We start from the raw sequence: 5,810 nt of genomic DNA on the forward strand, positions 1-5,810 counted from the left end.
AAATGTACCTATTCCCACAGGACTCAACCGCACAGTCTTGGAAAACCTGTATGCTTGAGGACATAGAACACATAACATGAGGTTTTAAAAGTCTGTTCCCTTTTGATACTTCACTCATACTGCGTCGCTAAACGCTATGGGGAAAAACTCTTTTTTCTCAGAGGACTGAAGCCTTTACAACCATTGGTTCGTACAGTAAATTAAAAAAGAAGAAGCAGAACTGTACGAGCCTATGGTGCCGAAGCCCGCCAGAATGGGCGGGGCCATCTGGCTATATAAGTTGGCATTTCGCCATAGGATCTCAGATAAATTTTCCTTCAGCGACAACGATCTTCCCTTTGCTGATCTGTGGGACTTGAAGTGCTCGCCGTTGACACATCTCTCTGCGGACAGAAGCTGCCTTTTTCTCTGCACCTCTCTGCTGTTCCCGCCCGCTCTATGAGCCACCTTCTGCGTTCGGCGCAGACACCAGCTCGTCCCCTGCCACCATCCGGCGAGCCTAAAAAAGCAAATTTTCACTTACTAGAATTACCATTGTGTATGAAATGTGCTATATAAATAAACTTGCCTTGCCTTACTAAAATAACAGCAGCATTGTTTCAAATGCCGCGCCGTCATTGCGGCTTGTGGAGGAGTGCACTGCATGCTGACGACGGCCACTCAGAGTGCGTTTCTTGTTTGGGCAAGCCCCACGCAGAAGCCGCTCGGACCGAGATGGCGTGTTCACACTGCGTGAACATGAATCTCGCCTCTCTGCGCGCTTGGATTGCTTTCTTTTCAGAGAGTGACTCCACCCCTCGCGCCCTCCCATTTGTTTCCTCCCAGGGATCCTGTGAGGGAAAAACAGCGGGACAAGGGGACTAAGCGCTCAAACTAAGCACAATTACGAGCAAGCTTACACCAGCCCCAATCCCACGTGTCTCGCCCTCACCAAGCAGAGAGGATTCTCCCGTCCTCTTTGAACACTCAGACTAGCGTCCCTCAGTGGATGCGAGCAACATGGTCTTGTTCGGTGTAATGGAGGACGAGCTATTAGATGACAGCATGTCTCTAATAGTGTCAGCCGTGGAGGAGATGTCGGGCTCTACTATTGACCACACCCCTTTGCCGTCTGCCGATCCCAGTGATGCCAAGCTAGGGATGGATGCCAAACTTTTCCATGTCCTCTCTAAAGCGGTCGAAGAGCTGGGACTGGAGTGGTCTACGCCGGAGGAGCCCACTCATAGCTGTCTGGACGAATGGTTCCTGCCGGGGCACCACCAGGCCCCTCGTCAACAAGCCTCCCCGTTTTTCCCTGAAGTCCACGACGAGCTCATGAAGTCGTGGCACGCTCCTTACTCAGCTCGCCTTCGCACATCCTCTTCTTCTGCGCTCTCTTCAGTGGATGGCGCTGAGGAAAGAGGCTACGAAAAACTGCCTCTCGATGAGTCAGTGACTGCGCACCTCCGCTCACCCCTCCAAGCCCTGCAGAATGACATCTGCCCTCGCTAGACAAGCATACTCCGCCGCCAGGCTGGTGGCCTCAGCTCTGCACCCCATGGCCGTGCTCCAGGTCTTTCAGGCCAAACTTCTCCAAGTCATGGACTAGTCCGGACCCGACCCAGCAGCCTTCAAGGAGCTGCACAGTGCAACAGACCTGGCTTTGCAAGCTACGAAGGCTACAGCACATGCCATCGAGAGGTCAATGGCCAGCTTAGTTGTGTTGAAACGCCACTTATGGCTAAACCTCACTAAGATTGAGGCTGACAACGTCCCCTTCCTCGACTCTCCGGTCTCTCCTACGGGGCTGTTTGGACCCGCCGTCGAGGGATTTGCAGAGTGTTTTACAGTGGCACAGAAGTCGTCCCAGGCAATGCGGCTCTTCCTGCCTAAGCGTTCCAGCTCTGCAACGTCCACCAGTCCCCCCAGACCGACAGCAGCCAGCAAAACCTGCGCCGCCGCCCGCTCGGCCTACACAGAAGCCTGAGCCCCGACAGCGCTCCCGCTCGGCCAGAAGCTACCCATTTCAAAGCACCAAGGACCCCAGCCCAAGCTGACATTGGGTCCTGCGCCACAGGCATCGTCCTGATCTGCTGGGCAGGAAGAGGAGGTTCCAAAGTCTCGCCAGTGCCGGACCACCACCAAAATGCCCTCTGTTGTGCCCTCAAGCACCCTGTTCGGTTCTGGGTGCCAGTGGCAGTATGTTTGTTTTATAAACTGTTGTGAATACTGGGCCCGTTCCAAAAGCGCCCTCACAAACAGCCGCTGTTATAGCAAGAAAAATAAAAAACAAAAATTTTCAAAAAGAGCAAATTTCCTCTTCCAGTTATCACGAGTGTCAAGTCCCTGCATGGCGACTCACCACCCAAACTAATCCAACCCCTCGCCACACGGGCCGATGCCTGGCAGGCCATCCCTGGAGTGTCAGACTGGGTTCTGAGGATTATAAAACGAGGTTACTCACTCCAGTTCATTTGAAGTCTCCACGTCTTGCAATCCGAGGTGAAGAATTTGCTGACAAAAGGAGCCATAGAGATGGTTCCACCAGCTCAGAGCCAGGCTTTTACAGCCGTTACTTCCTCGTTCCCAAAAAGGATTGCTGCCTCCGGCCCATCCTCGATGTCAGACACCAGAACCGTGCCCTCATAAAACTCAAGACATTTCAAAAGATACTGGGCCTCATGGCCTCTGCATCGCCGGTACTACAGCTGGGCCTGCTCCGCATGAGACCCCTTCTGTACTAGCTGAAACCTCAAATTCCTCCCCATGTGTGGCGTCACGGACACATTCATGTCAGGGTGAGCCAGGCCTCTGTAACAGCTCTGGCCCCTTGGAAAGACCTACAGTGGTTCAAGCAGGTTGTGACTATGGGCTTGATTCACAAAAGGAAGGTTGTCTCGACAGATGCATCCAACACGGGTTGGGGAGCTCTGTGCGAAGGCAGACCGATCTTTGGCTCCTGGTCGGATGCAGAAGGCCGTCTTCACATCAACTGCCTTGAGATGATGGCAGTATGTCGAGCCCTTCAGACCTTCTTACTGGACCTGAAGGGACACCACATGCTAGTCCACTCAGACAGCATGACAGTGGTGTCCTATATAAATCGCCAGGGCGGGCTCACCTCGAAACGCCTTTTCGAGATGGTAAAACGCCTCTTGGAGTGGGCACATCTCAACCTGCGTTCATTGAGCAGCACATGTTGAATACCCCGACATATTGAACCAAGGAGCAGACATGCTATCTCGGAGCAACGTCCCCTCAGAGGAGTGGATGCTCCACCCACAAACGGTTCAGAGAATCTGGGAGATCTTTGGCAGGGCAGAGGTCAAACTCTTTGCCTCAAAAGACAAAAAAACAAAACCATTTCTTATCGTAAAGTTCAGTGCTATCAATTTTGATACACTTACTGCCTCTATTGCTTCATCTGGTATTTCTGATGTATTAAATTTTACTTGTCCATCCAAGATTTATGATTTGTATCGCACTGTTATTGCAGATGTTTTAGATGAGCATGCTCCAACTAGGACTAGGTCTGTTCCCATGTCCCGCTCCTCTCTATGGAATAACAATGAGCTACGAGCTATGAAAGCCAAAGGTAGACAACTTTGAATGCCTTTTTAGGAAAACAGGTTTAACTGTACACTTTCAGGCATTTTCAGATCATGTTAAGTACTACAAAACTGCCTTGAATGCTGCTCATTCTTCCTATATTTCCAAAACTATCAACATAAATACAGAGTTCTGGCATGAAACTCTGATAGCGCAGTCCGATAGGTCTAACTCAATCTGATGTAATGATATCATTATCACATGGCACAGCTGATTGGTTTTCTCCTGTATTGGTAGCCAATGAGCTCACTGCTCAACATTCAAATATATGACTAGAGCTTGCCGTAGCAGTGCAGCGCTTTAGAACAGCGAATTCAACATCTAAGATAAGTGAATGCTTCGGTAAGTCCTGCCTGTCTTGAGTTTGGGCCTAACGACTCCGAATTTGTCCTAAAACCAAGACATGGGTATGTTCCTAATGTGCTCTACACCCCGTTTAGAGCACAGGTTATTACTCTCTCTGCGCTTCCTCCTCCTGAGGAGGACCAGGAGTTACATTTTCTCTGCCCGGATAGGACACTGAAAATTTACATTGGGCGTTACGCCCCGTTCAGGCAGTCGGAACAACTTTTTATATGCTTTGGTGGCCGCACCAAAAGGTCCCCAGTCACAAAGCAGAGGATTTCTCTATGGTTAGTTGAGCCTGTTAGCCTGGTTTTTCTCCTATTTGACGGACAGACAATACTTCATCACCATGCATAACTACAAATCTCCCACTGTCCCTCTTAATCAGGGTGTGCCACAGGGCTCAGTTCTAGGGCCATTATTATTTATAATTTATATTATGCCCCTCAGACAAATTATTCGCCACTAGGGATGGGTATCTTTAAGGTTTTAACAGTATTACTACTCTTACCGATACTGCTTATCGATTCGGTACTTTAACAGTATTCTTATCGGTACTTTTAGTTTTTTATATATATATTTATATATGACAAATTTAAAGCTGAATTAACATTGCTTTATATTCTGAAATGTAAGATAAATATTTAATGAAATGAATATAAAACATCAATTTGTAAATGCACCAGTGTGCAGGCATTTTTAGTGTTTTATACATAAGATAAGATACAGTAAGAACATCTCCACTTAAGACATAAACTGTGTTTAAGTAAATACTCTCCAAGCCGGCAATTTTGACACATTTTTGTGTGTATTGACATGCGCCCGAAGCTCAAAGTGTAATTTGTTTGTCTGTTTTGGAGCGCGCCGCATGCACACATTTCAGCCTGAGGACTGCGGATTGTGCTTTCAACATTTTATTATCAAACATGTCCCGCTATTTAGCAACAGTAAAGACGGCATCTTACAACAATCACCGATTGAGCTGATTCTGACGTTAAGTTTGGGTTTTAGGGAGGAACGAATGCGCACCGCTGTGAAGGGAGAGAAGTTGCGCAATACGAAACGCAGCTAGTTTTTAGTAGCTTTACCTAATGTCTTCTTTTGTACAATCCTTAGAAGCCAAAATCTAAATAAAAAAATTAAATTTGTTTAATAAAACCGCCACAGGCCTAAAGTGTAAGCAGATGTTTGAATGTTTAGTTTTCTCTTCTATTATAATTAAACAGGGCTTACATGTTGAGCGTGCTGAAGCTCCTCCGCGTGAGTATGATCTCGCTTCTGAAAAATGCATCATAGACAAATGTTTGAAAAACAGCTGGCGACTCTGGTGAGATAGAATTTGCAAGATAATGTGTATATATAGCAATAATAAATGTATGTGTGTTTTACTAATTTCGGGCACAAAGCAGAGGATTTCTCGATAGTTAGTTGACGCTATAGCGCTAGCATACTCCTCCCTGGGTCTTCAGAGCCCATAAGAGTCAGAGCCCATTCCACTCGGGGCGTGGCCTCATCCTGGGCGTTGTCTAGCAGTGTGTCCATAGCAGATATTTGTGTGGTGGCTGGCTGGGCCTCACTGTCCACTTTCACCAGGGTCTATAACTTGGATGTTCCGGCCTTGCAGGCTCGGATTCTATCTGCTTACATGGATACATGCCTGCCAAAGGCGGTCTAATTCTTCAGGCATTGCCTGTTTTTTCAGGTACGCTCTTGGCCCTTTCAGTAATGCTGAGGCTGTACAAAGCCGTTGGAAAGATTATCCAAGGCTGGGCTGACCTCTGAGTTCAGCCTCTTGCCTCCTGCAGGGCTCACCCTGCGTATAATTGGTCCTACTGAGCCTTTTATGCTCAAGGCCAGTTCATGTCAGTCGTTCCTCT

The sequence above is a fragment of the Sinocyclocheilus grahami genome, unplaced genomic scaffold (genome assembly GCF_001515645.1).
Source record: "Sinocyclocheilus grahami isolate Dianchi unplaced genomic scaffold, SAMN03320097.WGS_v1.1 scaffold1778.1, whole genome shotgun sequence".
NCBI classification, from domain to species: domain Eukaryota; kingdom Metazoa; phylum Chordata; class Actinopteri; order Cypriniformes; family Cyprinidae; genus Sinocyclocheilus; species Sinocyclocheilus grahami.